Source organism: Asterias amurensis, chromosome 2 (genome assembly GCF_032118995.1).
Source record: "Asterias amurensis chromosome 2, ASM3211899v1".
NCBI classification, from domain to species: domain Eukaryota; kingdom Metazoa; phylum Echinodermata; class Asteroidea; order Forcipulatida; family Asteriidae; genus Asterias; species Asterias amurensis.
In genome coordinates, this window is record NC_092649.1 from 18443043 (window position 1) to 18465939 (window position 22897).

The window sequence follows — 22897 nt, forward strand, 5'->3', positions numbered from 1 at the left end:
TATTCTTGAGCTACGGCGTGGATTTCTCTTTATCTTGATTTGTGGCACACTCTTTTTAATTTGAGGATATTTGATAGTTTTGCGTCCGGTCCAGAGAGAAAACCTGCTCTTTGTGCTAAATATTGAGATGTCACCTTTGTTGTTACTGCTGATGTTGACAAAACGAAGCTGTACATTTTTGATATATAAAAGCAATTCATAAAATAAAGAAAACAATATTTAAGGTGAAAGTATCTCAAATACATTAAAGGTTCTATGTAGCTTTTGCAGGACAAAAAACACAATTACCACAGATTTACACTAAACTTACACAGTTTGAAGATAATGATAGTAGAAAGCTTCCCTGAAAATATTACGTGCTGAGGTGCTGTAGTTTTTGGGAAATGAGTAAAACAATGTCATGAAAATAATTTTTGTCTCATGAGACGAAAATTATTTTAATCATTTACAAACGTATTTTCATGACATTGTTTTACTCATTTCTCAAAAACTACAGCACCTCAGTAAGTAAAATTTGAAGGGAAGCTTTCCACTATCATTATCTTCAAACCCTGTAAGTTTAATGTAAATCTATGGACATTTTGAAAAGGTACCCAAATCCTTTAAGTTTACTTTTAACTTATTAGGGCCATCCTGTAATGCTTTTACTGTAGAGTAGGTTGAACATTTTCTGAACTTTACCTGTGTTTGTTTCAAAATATTGAGGAAAGGGAAGGGTCCAGTTACTTCTCAAATTGAAGAAGTGTAGATTTGAGATAACACATTTGTTTTTTCCAATTTTCTATGCAGATTTTAACCTCAGTGTAGTGATTATGAAAGGCAAAACAACATTTTCTTTAGAACAAATTATTTGGCTCCTTTACTTGTAAAACTTTAGTTATGTCCTTCTTTCCGGCAAACACTTACCTTAGGCCTGTAATCCACATACAATGTATCAACCCACACATTGGTCATTACTGAAATGTTTTTCAGTTGTGTTTTAGTAATAATTTGTAAGAGTTCTAGTGGGAGTTGTCTTTGGGGCGGGTTTTACGACGATAGTGATGTGGTGGGTGAGGTGCCTGGATGGATTTGTAAATCTCAAGGCTTTTCTGTTTTTCGACTAGAATAAATTTGTCAAGTCCCAGGTGCAAACCTGTTACTTCATTCTCGAGGTAGACAGTTTGTCCTCGTTAAGAGAAACTTTAAAAAAAATTTTTAACTCTAGCTGGGGCATCAAAGCAATTATCTGTTTTTTTGAAGTTTCACTTTTAAGTCTTATTTGACTCCTTATATGAGGCTTTTTCGATAGTGAATTTCCTTTCATCACAATTGCAGTTTTGTCTTATCTGGGCTGCCTGAATGTTTCTTAGGCCAAACTATCATTAAGGAGAAGAAAAGAAAAAGAAGAAACAAAACATTGCAAATTCAACCCTGATATATGAAGCCTAGTGACTATTTAATGCTTGCTTTTTTAAAAAATTTGTATGTCTTTGTGAATTACTTTTCTCATGTAACATGCATTCAAGGATTTTGTTCTCAAAAATACAAGTCCTGACAATTGCTACACTCTGTGATACATTACATTTGAGGATAGTTTGTGGTGATGCATTTTGAACTTAAGTTCACCAAACCCATTATTACTCCAGCACCTATTTTTGCACTGTGATATTAAGTTTGGTTTATGGCAAAAATGCAGACGTGATACTTCACGGAGGCAGCGGATGCAATTACCTACATGTACATGCCCCCTGGTGCCATTGAAATGCTCCAGTAGAAGTTTACAATTTCCTCATAGGGTGCCCTTTACCAAGGAGAAAATGCATCGGTGCCCTTGCCCTTTCAAAATCAAAGCATATACAGGCCTGAAAGTGCTTATCAATTCTTACTTTCGCACCCATAGTTTATGCTCCGATAAGATGAGTATACCTGGCAAAATAAACACTCCTTACACTTATCAGTGTTTTATCACTTCTACTTCGGTGCTCTGATCAGGATTTTATATTTTGTAGGCCAGGGATCTACAAGGATCTTTTGAATACTCCATGAGTGACTTAATCAAAATCCAGCAGAACCGGTTACATTTTTCTTGGAGGATGTGCCCGGGGGAGTACTTCTAATCATGTATCCCTCTTTTGTTTCTCAAAGCTTGTTTGTTTCCTGCGGCAATGTCCCAAGGGAATACAAAAACACTCTTCGCTGCCCAGCCAAGATGTCATTAAAAGTCTAATCTTAACCTGTTGAAAGAACCTGGCCGTTCCAGCCTTCCATGAAGCCTGTTAAAACCCACGCCTTCTCCTTTTGGTTGAACGTTAATTGGCCATATGACACCCACAAACTGTATATTCCTTGGACTGCCAAGGTCTTTTGACAGCGGTAGTATTTTTCTTTACTCACAAATGCTCTCTATCTCCTGCAATCTCATCCATCTTTTTTCTTATGAGATAGAAGCAATAAATTGATGTTGTGCACTCTTAAGGCGTTACTTGGAGATGACAGGACCATTAGCCAAAGGACTATTTATGGCTCATATTACAGGCTGCTTTTTATTTTTATTGATCGATTTTTTTAGGGTACTTTTATTTAAACTCTTTTCTTTCAAAATTGTTTAACAGATTGTACTCTCCTCAACATTAGTTCAAACATACTCCTGAAATTTGAGACATGGTGCAGATTTCATTGTAAACAAACGATTATTGTTAAGCGGATGACAGCTTTCGGATCGGAAGTATTTTAACTTTTGATTCATTGTTGATGAAATTTAGAAAAACTTATATTATAGATGAACTGTACAGAAGTGTGTAAGAGCAATATTTACTCAAACACAAAATACCACTTTCTCAAGTGAAACTTGAAGTTGGGGTATGTTTCAGAATAAGTAGAGCATGGGGGAGTGAAATAGATTTTCACGAAACTAAAATAAAGTCAGTCATGGGGGAACCCTTAACGTTCATCAACATGGTAGAAAACCACCCTCCAATCAGCCCTTCAGTCGAGGATTTCTTCTGATATTAGGACCCACGTCTCTTCCCTACGGCCATATTTTGTTTTCTTATTTGATTTCTCCTCCTCCCCGTAACAAGATTATCCAGAACGAGTTTAGCGATTTTCACTAAATCCCCGTCAGCATTAGTAAGCCTCGCTGAAGTCTGTCAGATCAGGGAGTCTCACATTGACGATTAGCCCGACCCCATTTCTAACATTTTCTTCTTCCCCCCACCTCCTCCTCCCCGCCCTTCTTAGACGAAATCAATGGTCACTAAATTACCCCACCATCTACGCTGCAGGTGACTGAATTCCCAAAATAACCAATTTGCCTGCATTTCGCAAGGTTTTTCCTATCATATTCCTCCCTCAACCCTGGCCCCTTTTCCTCTCAATTTGTTCGCGCTCTGTTAATTTTGTCTAATAAAATACAATTATTGTCTCAGGGTGGTTCTTGCAGATGTGATTTTCCGTGTAGCTGTAATTGCTACTTTCAGGGGATCGTCATCTGCAGAAGCGATTGTTGGCTGGACTTTGATATTTGATTAATTCAGTTAAATTGTTTTTCTCTTTCTCTCCATTCCCCCTCACTTACTGCAAATCAAAGGTAAATTGCTGGTGGGTGTGAGACTTCCTGTAAATAGTTCTTTTTCTGAGGAAGTGCCCAGCTTACTCGTAGGTACAGTTGTCTCGCTACAGGTTTTGGTTGTTATTCTCCCTGCAAAATATTTGCACTTAATTCCTCTGGAAAATGTCACAAAGTCTTGACCATTGACTTGTTGAACTTTCCTACATTTGTCTTATCTGAAAAGCCATGGTACGTGTAACTTGTGGCTTCAAAACGTTATCAGTGCAGCATTTACTATAAAGGGTTTAATGTAACACCATGTATTGATTATCTCTAAATGAGTTGGTGTGGTTCTGAAAAGAACCATTACATTGGTTTCAGCTATATTTACCAAAGCACCTCCAGTAGCAAGGAATAAGAACAATCATACGTGTACGTTGTTGTTTTTTCATTGGTGCTCATGCGGAAAGCGTCATCCCAAATTCTCAAGGGATGGATAATCAGATTGGATAATAGTTTTGTCACCTCTAGTTGTTAGTGACCATGAAAGGAATGAGATTTCTTGCCTGAGCTCCAGTGTCACTTCCTACCTTGGAATAGAATACTACGTGTACGTGATTTCCTTGTATCCTCTACACGCACCCCCCCCCCCCCTCAGAGGACGGACACTGTACACTGTGTATAATCCCTCAGTGGGTATCAATATTGTTCCCTCCCCTCAATGTGTCCACTGTTCATGTGATGGTTTATGTGGACAAACTGTTCAAATACAACCTACAACTCAACTTTATAAAGGGGATGGGTTTTGAAATCAATTTTAAAATTAATGGGAATAAAAACTATTGGTTAGAAATTGCCTACAGCAACTTCAATATTTTTAAGGCAGTGGACACTATGGGTAATTACTCAAAATAATTATTAGCATAAAACCTTACTTGGTAATGAGTAATTGGGAGAGGTTAATAGTACATGTACATGTATAAAACATTGTGAGAAACGGCTCCCTCTGAAGAAACGTAGTTTTCGAGAAAGAAGTAGTTCTCCACGAATTGGATTTTGAGACCTCAGATTTAGAATTTGAGGGCTCGAAATCAAGCATCTGAAAGCACACAACAAAGCACACAAGGGTGTTTTTTCTTTCATTATTATCTTGCAATTTCGACGACTGATTGAGCTCAAATTTTCACAGGTTTGTTATTTTGTGCATATGTTGAGATACACCAAGTGAGAAGACTGGTCTTTGACCAATAGTGTATATTGGCATTTTGAGAAACATGTCATTTCAAAGTCATGTGGTTATGTATGCCCCAAAATTTGGATCTGAGAACGCTTCTTAGATTGTGTTTTGTTATATACAAAATCTGAGAAGCCTTCTCAGATTCAAACTCATACAGAAAGAATAAATAAAAGGGATTGTTCTTCCTGCATGGACATCTTCGCTCCAAATGCGACCAAGTTTTCACATGCTAGTTTTATTATACAGTCATCTACATTTACAGTAGGCTTAAAACATTTGAACTGTTCCAAAAAACAAAGGTGCAACTTATCCTTTAATGGTAAAGTCGTAGACAGTATAAACACTCGAAAATTAGTGGACAGAAAATTGGTGAGAAGCACAGCAGCTGTTTGATATTATAAGTTATTTTGAGGAAGGATTCCCTTAGAAGTGTATGGTTTGGATAATTTATCACCAGAAACATTGTGGAAGTGTCGTGGCCGAGCGGTTAAGAGCACCGAATTCAAACTCTGGTGTTTCTGATCAGCAGAGTGTGGGTTCGAATCCCCAGTCGTGACACTTGTGTCCTTAAGCAAGACACTTAACCATTGCTTCGTCCTTCGGGTGGGACGTATAAAGCCGTTGATCCCATGTGTTGTGTAACGCATGTAAAAGAACCCAGTGCATGCACTTATCGAAAAGAGAAGGGGTTCGCCCCAGTGTTCAACCATTACATGGTGTGCTAAGGATTAGGTCTCATAATTTCAAAACCTTCATCCCATTCACCTTGCAGTAAAAATAATTGGCTATCTGTGCTACTTCATTTTATAATGTTCTTATTTTCTGAATAGGAATGGACCACCCAGTTGAAATAAGAAATAGAAAAATAATTAGTCCGTGGGGAAGTTGTTTAAACTATTGCTGAGTGCGATCCAATATGCTTGTTTGTAAAACGAAGGAAAGATAAAAATGAGCCTTAAGCAGCATAGAATAACATCATATAAAACACTAAAGGATAACCACACATGAAGTACAGTGGCCTTCCATCTCCACCCTTCCAAACCCCCTGGCAAGGATGATTACAAACTGTCAATTTCCAACTTGACAAACTGGGCAATCTTTTTGAGCAGTTCTTTCTAACACTGTGGCCCTTTTGCTCTCCATTCGTCTGTCCGTCTGCTACACACTGCATCTCAAGTGTTGGGTTTGTCTGGATTCGGCCCCGGACTACAACCCTCCACTTTGGGGGGAGAAAGATTTGTCGCCTTCTGTTAATTTACCTTGCCAGAAGGGAATAGGATAGGGGCAATGTAAATCTCAATTAAGGTGGGGATAGGTTGAGCTTGGCTGTCTATTTTGTTATGTTTAGAACCTGATCCTCATGTAAATAGCAGGAAGAAAACAAAAGTGTGTAGGGATTACGAGAGATGATAACACAGCTTTTGGGTTAATTTACATGTACTTCTCTTCGTTCTCTGGATTTTGTAATATTGTACTTTCTGGTTTTGGCCTGTTTTTCTTGGGTCACCATACTTCTTAGGGCTCTGGTTTCATTATTTTCTTAATAATTTTCACCGATAATCTGTTTATAAGGAAAAAGTTTTTAATTTGTTATGGGAGATCTGGGCCCAATTTCATGGTTCTGCTAACCGCCGAATTCTGCGCTTACGATCACCATTCTCCGCTTGGACGGCAAGTGCCTAATTTCTGCGTTAGCCTTGCATGCATAGAATGCCTCAGCGGGGAGTTTGCATGTGCACCAGCCAACACTCCCTACTAACTCGTGAATTATGCTTGATGTAAGCGCAGATGTCCTTGCTTCCAATTCTTTGCTTACAAGTAAGCAGAGCCATGAAATCAGGCCCTGGCTTTTTCTTCACCTGTGTTTGGTTTGAGATTTCTTTCTTCCTGCCTGGTTTGGACTGCAATATGACTGTTTGAAGCCTTGGTAGCGATTACTGAGATGGAGTTACACATAGGAAGCTAAGCTCTCCTTAACCCTCGCTGGGTTTGGTAATAAACTCAGGAGCAGTAAAGAACCAACACAGGGTGGAACTTGAAACCAAATTGAAAACTTGTGTTTCTCTCAGTGTTTCTCTCAAAGCCCTTTGGGATTTGCTGATGAAATTAATGCAAACAACTGGAAAGGCGGCCATGCCGGAAATGAGATTTTCAAAAAAAGATAGTTGAAGCAGAGAGAGAAAATTGATGAATCTCTTTGGTTTACAAATTAACACCCAAAATAACCAGAAATGCTTTTGCACTTTCAGGATTATCCTTTTAAGCGATGAAGACCATTGTTTCTTGAAACACTCTTGGTTATTCTAACCTACTCTTCGATCAAACACAAAGAGCAATTTGAGTTGTTTATACTCTGACCGCTATTTGAAATGAAGTTTGTTTCCACATGGCTATTTCTGCATCTTTCTGAAGTGATTGTAGTTTGTGTGGATTCAAAACTACAGTAATGAGTTCTAGCACTTCATACAAATAACGTCAATTGACGGACCAAAAATATCTTCATGTGTTGACTTCTTCTGATGGGACGTAAACCTGTAGGTCCCGTGTGAACGATCCCAGTACACACTTATCCCAAAGAGGAGGGGTTTGCCCATTTTTTCTGGCAGTGCTACGAAAGAATGAAAGAGAGAAAGAGAGAAAGAAAAATGCTTGATATAGCAATGGCATTATTTGGGCTGTTGGAGTATCAGCGGCTTCTGACAGAATTATTACCCAGGTCGTGAATAATCAACAGAAGTAACTCATCTCCAGCCCACATTACCAAACTGTGTGTGGTTCTCATGATGTTGTCTTTGGAGTAAACAGGCAAGTCGTTTGTATCTTAGAATTAAACTCTTCCGTGGTGTTATTAGAACCAGATAATAGCCAAGGCTGATGGAGACTGTTTAGAAAATGTTAATCTGATCTGTTAAGGGGGAGGGACCCAGTGGAAAACACCTAAATGTCACTGGATTTTCAAGCCATGCATGGCTAACTGCTTGCTGAGTTGTTGCACGTATAAAGCGATATTTCTGTACCTCTGTAGATGGCCGAGATACTGTCGGGGAGAAAGTTGTCAAATTGACGAGGTACTCTCCAGAAAGAAATCCTAAGTGCAAAGGTTGTTACTAATGATGTATGTCATCCTGGAATGTACTAAACTTTATACAATACATTCAGTGACATATTTTGTCTTACCTTTCAAGAGAAAAATCAAATGTTGGTTCCTGGTAGACACTTGCACTGGTTTAGCTCAAGCAAACAAGACATTAGGGCCTTGATTTTGGTTACTGATATTTGTAAAGCACGTCTTTGCCACTTTTTCCCACTTTCTCCTCCTACATATGTGTAACTTCACTTTCCATCCCACAGTACATGATCTGCATAATCAATCACATACGCTGTTGGCTGGCCTCTTATTCAGGCCCTTTCAGAGCTGTTTATCCCACGGCTAAGATGCTTCATGTGGTCTTGTAAAAACGTCTTGTAAAAATGAATAAGTTTTCTCCCTGATCGAACCCCACCTGATGCCTCGCTGTTGGCTTCTGCCAGTCCTGTCTTATATTCAGTCTTTCTGAGGCTCCTCTTAGACTAAGACCATGAAATCCTTCTCATTTCAAGATGTTCCCACAAAAGATAAAAATGTGTTTGCTTCCCCAAAAAATACCCGTGCCAGAAACACCTTTGGGCTTTTAGACTTCTTTTTATCCTCTTTATTCACTGTTCAGTCTTCTTTTCTCATTTTAAGCTGGCTCTAAGCTTAAACTTCTACTGGTACTCTCCCCTTCCCGCAAGCGATTTTAATGTACATGTATTTTCCTGTTCTTGCTTTAGCTTCCCATACAGGTGGTACATCGTTCAATCGACTCACCCACTCTTTTTTCTTGCCAAGTTTTACCCACTGGAGTGTTAAATGTTTTATCCTTGCATGAAACCTAAATAATTGAACATCTTAACCAACTTTTAAGAATGCTAACCCCACACTTCTGTTCATCTGGAAACCTTCCTCAAAGTCACTTCCTCCAGACAAAATGTTCTGCTTCTTGTAAGGGCTCCTTGGTTATATTACCAGAAATATAATACAATATTAATATTGCATTGCCATAAACTACAAATGAACTATTCCATGTACCTGTGTTTGCTTTCTTTACATGATAGCTAATGATGCTTCTAAAATGAGCTCATCGGTTATAAAACCCAGCTGACATGTGTTTTAAAAGTTGTAAAAGATTCCCACTCCCAGCTCAATTCAACTATGAAACATTTCTTTACCTCAAACCAATTGTACTTGCTTGTTTTTAACAACAGTTCCCGGAGAACATACCCCTCTAGTTAACTGCAGACAAATATGAAGAGGGTCTTCCAGCATATTCTTTCATTATTGTCCTTCAAAGACAGTTTATGGTTTTTAACCCCAAATACTCAATCCATTGCTGTCCATTCCTCTGTTCATATACAGTTATCATTAGTTGGTGAAACGGATAACATGTACATGTACCATCAGCCAGACTGCTCCTTATTGACTCCCTCCTACATCTTGTCGCCAACAACACAATTGCCACCTTAAAGCTACATGTATCCTACAACTCATTGTTGGTTTACGTGAAAAAGCTTGTTCACTGCCCTTAGCACCAAGGGCTAACTACTCTTCCCTAACCCTCTCCCCTTCTCTCTATTCAAAATGTTTGTCGTCTAATCTTGGTTCCCTGAACTAGTTCTTGTGCACCCCCTTTGCTGCCCTCAGTGGCAACTTATTGTTGGTTTACATGAAACAGCCCCTTTAACTGCCCTCAGCACCAAAAGCCAACCACCCTTCCCTTACCCTCTCCCCTCCCATAGCGGTTCATCATTATCTGTTTGTCGTCCAATCTTGGTTCCCTGAACTAGTTCTTGGGCGCCCCTTTGCTGCCCTCAGTGGCAACTCATTGTTGGTTTACATGAAACAGCCCCTTTAACTGCCCTCAGCACCAAAAGCCAACCACCCTTTCCTTACCCTCTCCCCTCCCATATCTATTCATCATTATCTGTTTGTCGTCTAATCTTGGTTCCCTGAACTAGTTCTTGTGCGCCCCCCTTTGCTGCCCTCAATGGCAACTCATTGTTGGTTTACATGAAACAGCCCCTTTGACTGCCCTCAGCACCAAAAGCCAATCACCCTTCCCTTACCCTCTCCCCTCCCATCGCTATTCATCATTATCTGTTTGTCGTCTATTCTTGATTTCCTGAACTAGTTTCTGAGAGCCTCTTTACTGTTGTCGTCACCCCCTAAGCCATCCACTCTTCCTTAAGCCTTTATTCATCATAGCGTCGTTTGGTCATACATGTATGCATCTTAGTGAACCCTAAGCTGCGTGTATGATCCCCATGGCTATCTGGCAGCAGCTAGTTCATAACAGTTATCCCTGCCTACGTGTATGACATGCATCATATTTACCTCTCTTTAAAGGCACTGTACACGTTTGGTAATTGTCAAAGACCAGTAATCTCACTTGGTGTCTCCCATCATAAGCATAAAATAACAAGCCTGTGAAAATTTGGGCTCAATCGGTCATCGAATTTGTGAAAAAATTATGAAAGAAAAAACACCCTTGTTGGACGAATTTGTGTTCTTTCAGATAGGAATAAAAGACTTCTAGAAGTCTTTTATTATTTAAGTGAAAATTACCTCTTTCTCAAAAACTATGTTAATTCGGAGGGAGCCGTTTCTCACAATGTTTTATACTATCAACAGCTCTCCTATGCTCATTACCAAGTCAGTTTTTAAGTTATTTGTTTTGAGTAATTACCAAACATGTACCTTTCCTTTAAGAACACATTATTGATTGACTCGGCTGTACTCATCCCTGAATCCAAACACCCTCCTTTGCCACCCCCAGTCCTTTATAATTCATTGCTACCGTGTACCACGTCGTTTTTTCTCCCTGATGCCGAAGGTTCAATTTTAATAACGTTACTGAACTCCTAAAGATAGCTGTTTGTCTATAATTTGAGAGGTTTTCTTGCCTGAAGGGCTTCTCTTGGTTTCATCAGATCTTGGGAAGATCATGCAGGATTATTTGCAGTACATGTGAGACTTGGGTATCATGAGAACTTGTTACACGTCAATTTTATTGATATGTGCACTTTATTTATCTGCACACACAAAAGTCATTAAAACAAGCTGTCACATAAAAGTTAATCATCCGTACACAATGTTTTGATAGAGATGAGCATCTTTAGAATTATGTGGTGATAGACTACACAAGCCTCATCGCCACTGTTTTTCACAAAACTCAAGGGAAACACACTTTGCACAGCATTATTGAAAACTGTTTCTCACTTAAACCAAAATGGGGTCAGCCACATTGCAACAATACCTATGAAATTGTTTCTCACTGAACTCGAATTGGGGTCAGACATGTTGCAACAGCAACAATAAAAACAGTTTTTCACTTAACTCAATTCAGGTTAGACATGTTGCATAGGAAGAATGAAAACTCTCGCTAAACTCAAATTGAGTCAATGATGTTGCAATAGCAAATAATGAAAACTGTTCTTCACTGAACCCAAATGGGGTCAGACACATTAAAACATCAACAATGACAATGTACATGTGTTACTTTTAAGAAAGCAGGTCATTCCTGTTCAAAAGACTCTAACAGGATTTCAAAACTGCGGATAATGAGAGTGCCTGAAGACAATCAGAGCATACCGAGAACTGCTTCTATTTCCGCATTATCCCTTTGTTTTCTCAACATCACCATCGAGAAATCTTTTTTTATTTTATTCACTTCTGTTTCAATTCCCTACTGAAATTATCCAAGCTGAATTGATCAAAGGTTGACATGAGAAGCGTAGCTTTGTCAACCACCTCTCATTCATGCTCCATGTGGTTTAAAACGGTTACACACCGAACAGCGTGCACTTGAGTTTAAGAGCTTTCATGCTGGTTGATTTCCATTACAAGACAGTCACGTAATAAGAGACGAAATGTGATTTAACTACCGTGATAGCATCCGCCCTGTCTGTAGATCCTTGTTAATTATTCACTGTGGAACTCCCACCCATTCACTGCACGGGCCTGTACAGAAGCGTTCCGCAACAAATTCATTCCGATTTAGATGGAAAAATGCTGACAAATTGTATAGATATTGGAGGCTTATGAGTGTTTTCCATCAAGATTACTTGGAAAGCTCTTGCTATCTCGTCAATTCATTAACACTGTCAGTAAGTGTGGTAGGCACGTAGGCATTGGCAGTCAATCATTTGTGACAATGACAAGTGCTTTTTATTTCTTCTTTTTCCTTCTGGCTATATTCTTTTCCTGTTACACTTTTCGATCAAGACAAACACAGGTACCTTACCATTCGTTTTGCATACACTCTCAAACTAGGGACCTTCACTCTACCGAGGACCTTATAGTATTGTCTTATTTTGTTATGTAGGTCCCGTATCTGAATGTGTATACCTAACGTACATGCAATAGTCACCCAGCTTTGTGTTGCTGTCACTCTGTGGATATTCCTTTGTTCTGTACACTTAAGGAAAATCGTATTCTTCAATACGCAGAAACACTGTGGACATGTGTAAGTCCACATGGTGTTTCCAGTTCCAACACTATGTGGACCTCCTTTACTTGTTCTGATGTCCACGTTATTGTAGCGTTGAAACAATGAAAAGTAACAATAATGTTGTGATTGGAGGGCGTCGGGCAGTCTGGCGTTGAGTGTAGAAACTGACCCAAGTGTTCATATGGTGACCCCCTCTCCTTCCCACCTCCCTAAACCCTCCCTCTTCTCACCCACTTAATTCACCACCTCTGTGCAACCTTGGGCCATTTTGCACCAAATAAAGAAGAAGTATCTGCGATGGAGTTGTTTACTGTAACAGTCTCAGTAACGGCAGTGGCGCACTGCACTTTTTACTGACCTCGGAGTACTGGCCAACTCTCTAACAAACTCGCATAGATCTATCTGCAGCTGGAACCTTTTGGAAGTATTAATAGCCTTAAACTGGATACATTTGATTAGCATGAGAGCCTGAGAACCTTTCTGCTGAGAGAAGTTTTTCACATTTAGAGCGTTTTATGTTACTCTTTTGGTGCTGACAGAGTTTGCACTGGTTAATGGAAACCCAGGTAAGATGTTATACCAGAGGTTTCAATGGTGTGGGGAGCCTCTTAGGCAACGATCAACAGTGAGCTTTATTTGACAAATAAGTAAATCACTATCTATCTTTCAAGATGTTGCACTTTGCGTGCCCAGGCTAGTCCTTCTGTCCGAAACCAGACAATGTGTAAAAACATGTCTTGTCCTAAGTTTATTTCCAAGATGATCATTAGCTCAGTCCATCCATCTTGAAAAAACAAAACCACACCGATTTTCATGAAACATATCTATCTTTAAAGATGTTGCACTTTGCGTGCCCAGGCTAGTCCTTCTGTCCGAAACCGGACAATGTGTAAAAACAAGTCTTGCCCCTAAGTTTGTTTCCAAGATGATCATTAGCTCAGTCCATCCATCTTGAAAAAAAAACCCACACCTATCTTCATAAAACATATTTGTCTAGTGTTGCGGCAGTCTGGTCCACTTGCAGAGCTCCCATCATGTACACTTTTGGTTTACATTTTACAGTTCTTACACCCATTGGATGCTTTTTCATTTTTATTCTTCATTTTTACAATTTTTAGTTATGCCATTTTTATTTGAAAATGTGTGTCACATGCCTAACAAGTCTTTCATAATAGTTTCAAACTCCAGAGGACAATAGAGGGACTTGCAATAAGTCTCAACAACTAATTATTTTTACATGGATGACGCGCGACTTAAACAACAGGGGTTTTAAAAAACCAAGGATGCCCTAAGTTCTGTTTTGTCTACAAAATTGATGGGGAAGTTGCCCAAAAAATTAAATTAATGGATAACCATGTAGGCAGACGTGTGCACTTGCATGTACTATAAATACAAGATGGTCGCCTAAAATCTTTTAATAGTTTTACCGCCAAAGCAAACAGCTTGCACAGACATAAAAAACATTGCCATTAGCTCCTCCATGAAAACATAGTACCAAAAGGTTGGCAATCTGCCAACTTGGGCCTTCTTTTTTCGCTATCCATTTTACATGGTGAATGCTCCGAAGTGAATGTGGATTATAATGACGAGATCGCAAAAGTCATCTTCAGACCCATATGAGACGCATCATGGAACAATTTTAAAATGACTTCCCGGCTGGAACACTCCCCGCCGGTGATTAAGTGTCCTCTTGGCTGTGATTTCGTGCCGACTGTTCCGTTCCAATGTTTATTGATGAGGACCGAGTTGAGAAGATCGTTAATGGTGCATTGTATACAAACCTTGTGTTCGGATTAATTACTTAATATCTGAGGGACAAAGTGCTGATTAGCAAATGTCAACTCTTAGAAGAGAATATATCAGAAGCAATTGGATTGAAAAATTTTTCTTTTTAAGAAAAACTGTGGATGAGAATTCTTTGGGAAAATGTAATTGGTTGGTTCTCACGAAGAACATACATGTATACAATATGCCAATTGATATAAACATGTAAATTGATACTTACACTTATTTAAATACTGCTTTTCATTAGTGAAAGTGGAAGGTATTTGTCCCAAAAAAGTACCAGTTTGACAATTTCACAGATATTTGTTGATTTCTCTTCTACACATGTACACTACACTCCAAACCATCGTCTCATCTACTAAAGTGATCTTTCTGCCCAACAGGGATGAGAAATTTCAGACTTTTTCTGTCTGTCTGGGAAAAAAAGCAGCTGCTAATTTCTTCAAATATAAAGAAATCATGCTCTATTATTTATATTCCCTGGCTCCGAGGATACTGTTCCCCCAAAAGTTCCTTGAAATCTATAAATCCAGGGGTTATCGAGACGGTTGAAATGCCATCGTTTTAAACGTGCCTCCTAAAATGTGCATCCTGGTTTCAGAACTTTTTGTTAGCGATCATGGCGATAGCTTTCACCCCTGGCAGATGTAATAGCCATCGACCTGCTCAACAATCTTTCTGACAGTTCTTTTCAGAAATGAGAAGTTTCCTGAATTCAGAAATAAGAAGTCTCTCGAATTCAGAAATAAGAAGTCTCTCGAATTCAGAAATTCGTGGAAGTAGAATTAATAGCAAGACAAGTTCTCATAAGAACATAATCCACACAGCAAAGTAGATACATGTACACATGCTTTCTCCAGAAGACAATCAGAGCATTCTGATCGAAACGTCGAGTTGAAACCAACGGTTCTTTTCAGAACCACCCCAACTCATTAGAGATAGTCATTACATGGTGGTTACCGCAAACCCTTCTATACACATGGTATTGCTGCAAACAAACTGACGCATTGATACCTCACCATTCAATGCCTCAAAAATCACATCTATCTGTCCAACTTGATGTCATACATCAGTGTATTCTCTAGTACCAACTACACATACTGGGTAACCTTGGTATTTTTAATGTTGATCTGTAGTCCAGCTTTACCACAATGGAGTGATGTCTGCAGTTTAGTGAGCTGTGACTGAGCCAGCATCTTAATTGTTGGCTACGACTACGGCTATGACTGTTGCAAAGGGTGTTGCCAGGGACTATCTATACCTGCAGCAACCTAACTGTAGCCAAAGCCGCCAATTCCGATACGGCCTAAACAGCAGGAGATTGTCTTCAAATATTAGGCTGTTTGGATGTTCCCCATGGCATTGACATTATGTTAACAAAGCATTTTAAAGAGCAGCAGTGTACAATTTTTTTCTATCAGGGACTTAAGTCGAGAAATACACCTAAAGGACCGAAACTTAAAACTAAACTCCGAATCATCGTTGTTAGTAAATTTATTCACAAACCGAAATTAGGCAAATGTATTCATCATCACATGATGTGCTTTATTTTTGTTGTATACAGTTTTGTACACAAATGCCTCACTTTTGTCACTAACATATGTGTGAATAAACAATTAACTAAGGTTTTAGAAAATTAGTTTCCATGTTATTTACAAGTTTGAAAATAAGCCCGACCCGAGAGGGTGCTGTTCGTGACGTCAATCGAGGCGGGATGAATCGCATGTAGTGCCGACACAAGATAGTGACGCTTGGCGCAATTTTTGGGCGCTTGGCGCAAGCTAAAAACATGCCCTCAAATTTGAAACAATACCTGATTTTTTCACGTTAGGCAAATGCTCCTTTACATGTAGGTTCGTTACGTCCTTCAGGTGCCTGCTTCGACTTCCCTACTAGCTGGAAAAATTGTTGGGATATGGCGTCATGTTTTACAAAAAAAAACATTTCTCTTCATGTCAAAATTGGTAGTGTATTCTAGATTCTCGAGGCACGACGGCTCAAAGTGTTTGCTGCACAGCTCTGGAAAAGACTTTAGACCGGACCACTTTACAAACTGACCCCATCTTTAATTGTTTTGCTGCATCCAGCAGCAATACACCTGGTCGACATTGATGGAAAAATGCAAGAAAAAACCTTTTTCGAAACGTAAAACTCACGACTAGGACTCGAATGTACTTGCACGTACGTGTGTTCGATGTTTGATCGAGGCAAAGTCTGCCTCGATTGACGTCACAAAAGGGGTAGGCGGACTCACCCCACACAACTATCTTTATTAGTTTAAACATATCATTCGTTAAAAACAATTACCCCAAAAAAAATTTTATTGTTCAGAAACATACTCTACTGTTTTAAGAAAAAATAAATTCTATTTCCAGGTGACTTTAAGTGACACAATTTCATTAATGAAAAGGTGTAAGCAAACTTGACTCATCCCAAAGTCACTTCACAGCATTGCACTTTTTCCTCTCTCACCGGTACGGTTCAGAGATCCTTAAGCGATGACTCAAAGAGCAGAGATATCACCTTACCTTTGCATATGGAATGATCCATCACCAGGGTAAAGTTTGGTGACACCGACCAGGTTTTGTAGCTCTTCTCTTAATTGCCTTGGGTTTTGCCTTGGGTATGGGTGGGGTAGTTTTTTGTCTGTGTTTTTTCTTTCCTTTTCTAACCAAACATTGGGAATGAATTTCAGGGTTGTAATGATGAGCTGTGTATGTATCAGTGTCAGGGCTTGTTTAATTGGAAAGCTTTTAAATTAATCAGTCAAATTTATTGGCAAGTTTACTGATGTTAAGAATACATGTCCCTTGTATTGGTCGCCATGTTTGATGTCAAACAATGAAAATTTGCACACGTGAACGAACTACCACACAACTCTCGGGCAATGATAACTCTTTATTGAACTTAGTGAGGAGTCGGGAGAAAATAATGCGAACACCCACCCTTGTTTCCGCACGTTTCACTTTGTCAAAACAAGCCGTAATTCTCGATATCGAGGATTGATAATTGTTTTAATGTTTTCTCAAAAAGTAAAGCATTTCATGGAATGATAATATTTCAAGAGAAGTCTTTCACCATTACCTTCTGTATACCCTGTAAGTTATTTGTAAATCTGTGAAGCTTTTTGTTGTTGTTCTGTTCCGAAAGTGTCCAATGGCTTTAAAAAGTTTGTAAACAATGATTCCTCCTTCATCCAGAAAAGAGGCAAATTGAGTATTTTTTATATTTATACAACTCATATAATTTTATGGCTTGTTGTATAACTCCACTTCATCATTGCTTTTCCTAATCCGCGTACAATTTTGCATTGTTGTGATGAGATACACATGAGATAGTCTGAAGGACAATTAGTTAGTTTCTTTTGTATTACATTTTCCGTTATGGTAATTAGCATTCACTGTTGTTTCCACAGCTTGATATGAATATGGAATGCTACTTAATACCTTTTTATACAAACAGATCCCTTTCAGTCTAATTATCATCTACAATTTGCCTGATTAATGTTGAAGTTTGTTTTAGTGTTAATTGGAAAAGGCAAGATCATGCTACACTTCATCTTTAATTGTAAAGTTTGTTTTAATGCTTAGAAAGCATTGGTATACAATGACCCGCCCTGTCCTCTTGGGTTTAAAAGAAAGGACACTTTCCATTTTTCTTGTTTCTTCAATTTGTTGTTGAGGCTTGAAGCTACAGCTTATACGTTGATAAGGGCACCATTGCAAAGGGTGATGCTTCCAATGATTAAAATCTGTTTTAGATGGGTCCAGATGTTTTGTATTGAGACTAAGGGCACAACCCTTGGAAAGTAGTAAATTTTTTAACAAATTATGAAGGGCACAACATGAAACAACATAAAACCGACAGTTTGTGATTTCTTTGCAAATGGCAACTCAATGCAAGTTACTCTACCTTTAATATAACCACCAACAGAGGGCGGTATTCACTCAAACTCCCCACCTTGTGCCTCTCGTACGGTGATGTTACATATTTCATAAGGCAACACTAAGTTGTTTATATAAGGAACGACCCTCCCTCTCCCTCGAGGGAAAGGAAACCCAGACTTTAATTCCTCATCTTGTTTTGGTATTTACTAAAGCGTGTCCTTCCTTATTACCACGGTGTTTTTCTTTGGAATTCTATAAACGGTTCGACTCCCTTAATGATACGTAAGGCTTTGGATAGCGTTTTTTTTCTCCTCCCTATTCTTTATCGGTCGGAATAACAGTCAAAGGCGTCGACTTGTCTTGCATTAGTCACATGCCAATCACGCGCAGTCTGCTTGGGGAATCAACATTGTGACAGCTTGTCGGAAGGAGATAGTAACTGATTGCGATTGTCGTTAATTATTCACTACTACTGGCGAAACGGAATCACCTGCATTAGCAGTTAAAACATTGCATCCCCCAAAAACCATCAGCAAAGAAAACAAATCTATTCATCCTCTGATGCCCCCTCCAAACACACATTAACAAGATGCATTTGGAAATGAAAAAAAAAGAAAAGATCTGTGAGATTGATTTTACTTGATGGTTTATTATCCTTGCGTGTACCCGTAGATGATGGATTTCATCCCCAAGGATAAGCTTAAGTCCCCCCCCCTCTTGCCAATCAGTGCTAATTAGAGTGGCCATATGTATGTAGAGAGAAGACAAAGTCTCATTTTTAACATAGAGAAGATTTGGTTTGATACCTTTAATGATGTTGCCATTTTTCAAAGCCGCATATGGAAACGGTTAGGTTGAATCACGTGTCTTGGATGAGATGGGAAGTAGAGCGTAGCATGGTTGGACTGACAGTGTCATCTCTCCGTGGTCTCCTGATACTGGTCCAGTGGAATGCAGGTTACGATCGAGATTGAAACGTTTATGAGCAGAGAATGACCATCATCGACCACTTTTGTTGGTCCCCCTAACATGAACAAGATGTATGGTTAAGACATTCCATCACATTGTTCTGGTTTTCTTCACTAATGTTACCCCCGTTTCACTAGTTCGGAGAACTGAATGACTTTTTAATCTGGTTGTCACTAATGTATAAAAGAATATAAAACAAACGTGTGAGTAGGATGTTCATATGAGATGTACGCTGTGGATGAGAATAAGACCTTAAAGTCAGTGGACACTAATGGTAATTGTCAAAGACCAGTCTTCTCACTTGGTGTATCTCAACATGTGCATAAAATAACAAACCCGTGAAAAATTGAGCTCAGTTGGTCGTTGAAGTTGCAAGATATTAATGAAAGAAAAAAAAACACCCTTGTCGCACCATCAGACCATGGTCACATGAAGTTGTGTGCTTTCAGATGCTTCAAATTCTAAATCTGAGGTCTCGAAATCACTTCTTTGGAAAAATACTTCTTTCTCGAAAACTACGTCACTTCAGAGGGAGTCGTTTCTCATAATATTTTATACTATCAACCTGTCCCTATTACTCGTTACCAAGTGAGTTTTGTTTTGCTAATAATTATTTTGAGTAACTACGAATAGTGAGTTATTACCAATAGTGTCCACTGCCTTTAAAGGGAGGTTATGTCCACATTGAGGACCATTGATGTATCGCCACAATGAGAGCCCTTATATATCCACATTGAGCACCCCTGATACACGCTCATTGGAGTAGGATTCCAACTCAGATAGAGTTATATCCCGATAAGAGTACATTATGCAACACTTTGAACATTCCGTTTGAGACCTTAAGGGTTTTTAGATTGGGCACATTCTAATTGCTACATGTATACTCCCAGGTACTGCCCTATACATGGAACTCTTGGCTTGCCATGGTTTAAGTTTTCCTCATACGATCTTGCATGAGTTTGCATGAGTTTTCTCATTGTTTTTTTCTTTCTTTCTTGTACATCAAGACTTGCTTTAAGCGTTGTTTGGGGTGAGGATGTATTTAAAACAAAACAAAAAACACCCCACATTGTAGGTTTTAGTTTTCAGTTATGGTGATACCCTCACAAAAGCAAGTATTTTCATAAGAGGAATCCTACTTTTAAGTAGCTTCTCTGAGTTTTCTCATTGTTTTTTGTCTTTCTTGTACATCAAGACCTACTTTAAGCGTTGTTTGGGATGAAGATGTATTTAAAACAAAACAAAAAAACGCCCCACATTATAGGTTTTAGTTTGCAGTTATGGTGATACCCTCACAAGCTTAAGCTTAAGCTTTTATTAAGCAAGGGTACCTTATGTAAATATGTAAACACAAGTGAGCAGCACAGTCTCCTTCTTTCTCACATCTTCCCTACTTTCTGTCCTGCCTCCCCCCTCCCCTCCCCTCCCCTCCCCTCCAACACCTGTTGTTAAAAACTGCACATGATGCCTCAACTGTTTTTTAAAACTTGCTTTTTGCAAATGATTCTCACTCGACATTGGGAGGAGCTTCATAAAATGGCAAAATCTTTTAGCTTTTTGAACATTTTGAGTGCAATCCAGTACAACTGTTTTCTTTACATGTCCTGCAAAATGATTTTTTTTGTTGCCTCTTCACTTGGTCTCATCTCCTGGTTGGTTGCATATGGGCACATGTACATCATGTACATACTATGATGTCACTCTTCCCTCTAGAAGCAAGTTTACAATAATAAAAAAAACATGTCATTCTACTTACAACCACCATCACAAGGCTTTTCTTAAAAACTCTCTGGGAATTACACTTTCTAGTTAGTCAACCCAGAAAGTGATACTTGACGGATTATTTTCAAAAATTGAAGAAAAAGTTGGATTATTTTTTCTCAGGTATTGTGCACTTGTACAACATGAGATGGTAACAGCCCAGAGGTGGTATTGTAACCATACAATTTTGCTGCTCAGATATCACAAGAATGCATTCTAGATTCCTAAGGGAGTGAAATGGGAAATAGAGAAACTGGAAGACAAAATGCACCAAGGTGCAAAAGAAGAAAAAATCACTTGGTTTCACTTGATCTTTGTAACCTCAACTCGACAGGACGCTGCTGGTGAGCAAGCCAAATGCCAACACCTGTAGCATCGATTAACTCATCTCGGATTCGGGGCTTCCTGAACATTTCATGGCTTGTTTTTTACCTACCCCTGAGCCATGAAATACACACCATGACTCTTTTTGGATTAACCGCAGTAGTACTTTTTCTCCCCCTGAAATTTATCCCCGGTCCGTTGGCAAGCAGGCCAAGGAAAGTCAACGTCCTGCGGGAGAGGTGTTTTCCCCTGAAATTCCAGAGAATTTTGTACAGTTCGTTTGTTGGCATGTGTTTAACACCCCAAAGAATCAAAGAAAGTTGGAAAACACGAAATTCCAAGTAGCTCAATGCTTGGACAACATGAATACAAAGATAACATCTAAAGGTCTAAACCAAGTGATGTGCACGTCACAATTTGTAGAGTTTTATTCTGTTACGACTTTTAGCTTGAGATGACAGAAATGAAAAATCGATTCTCTGAAAGCTTCTGTCACGTTGCAGTGTTATAGGGGTTTGTGTTTTAGGTATAGTCAACTACAGCAATCGTCTTGAACTGAAATCATTTTAACATTAAGCGTTTTGGAGGTTTCTAGATTTGCCTGTCAACTACTCATGTATATGGGGATCCAAAACCAAAGTGACAGTAAGCGTTAGGGAGGTCTGTCAGTTGAAATCTGTCCAATAGATTTACTCAACAGATCTTTCATTACATATTAAGAATGAAAGGGATTACAAGAAGAGATGCTGTGCAGCGTGCTTTTATTTATTTGACAACCATACAGAGAGTGGGTTTCGGACAACAGTTGAACAGGTTCTTTTTGTTAAGCAAAGTATGTCCAGAAAAGAGAACAATTTGGGACTAGTTTTAAGTCCAAGACTGGCCTCCAGTCCTCCAGCACTGGTTGGCAGGTCACATGGAATAATAATAATAATAATAATAATAACAATAAGAGACATTTATATAGTGCTCTTACACGAGGAAAGCATTCTAGAATTTCATTATTATTTTTTTCCACCTAGATGGGTTCGGTTAAACTGACTGAGCGCCTTGAGCACCCAGCAGGGTGGATATGTACGCATTACAAGTCTTATTATTATATTATTATTATTATTATTACTATTATTATTATTATTATTATTATTATTATTATTATTATTATTATTATTATTATTATTATTATTATTATTATTATTATTATTATTATTATTATTATTATTATTATTATTATTATTATTATTATTATTATTATTATTATTATTATTATTATTATTATTATTATTATTATTATTATTATTATTATTATTATTATTATTATTATTATTATTATTATTATTATTATTATTATTATTATTATTATTATTATTATTATTATTATTATTATTATTATTATTTTTTTTTTTATTATTTTTATTATTATTATTATTATTATTATTATTATTATTATTATTATTATTATTATTATTATTATCCTCTGCTATAACTACCCCTCTCATCCTGTATTGGCTCACGATAATGTTATTCTAGGAGTTCTTCTATTCAGTTACTCTGAATCTAACACCATCTACCCCCTTAAACCCATTATTCCCTTTGCCCTTGTCACCAGCTGCGGTTGGGATTATTAGCAAGGTGTCTAACACAGGGATCCATTAGCACCGCATCTGTGAACAAAACGCTCCTATTGATTTACCTGAGGAGCCACCTACGCTTTTCCCCCCCATATCTGAAGTCCTGACAGTGGGCATCGATTGGGCAGCCGTGGCTTCAATTTCCAAGCTCCAAATTCCCATCTTAAGCAACATGAAATTCTTGCATTTTCCCTCAAATGGTCGGCCAATTCACATGATCTGCAATATTGACTATAATCAGTGAC

The 22897-nt window shown here is 38.4% G+C and overlaps 1 protein-coding gene across 1 annotated transcript in view; it reads left to right on the plus strand.

Moving 5' to 3' along the window:
• LOC139950740 (calcium/calmodulin-dependent protein kinase type 1-like) overlaps positions 1-22897 on the plus strand; it is a 114675-nt gene that overhangs the window by 82306 nt on the left and 9472 nt on the right. The window lies entirely within an intron of this gene.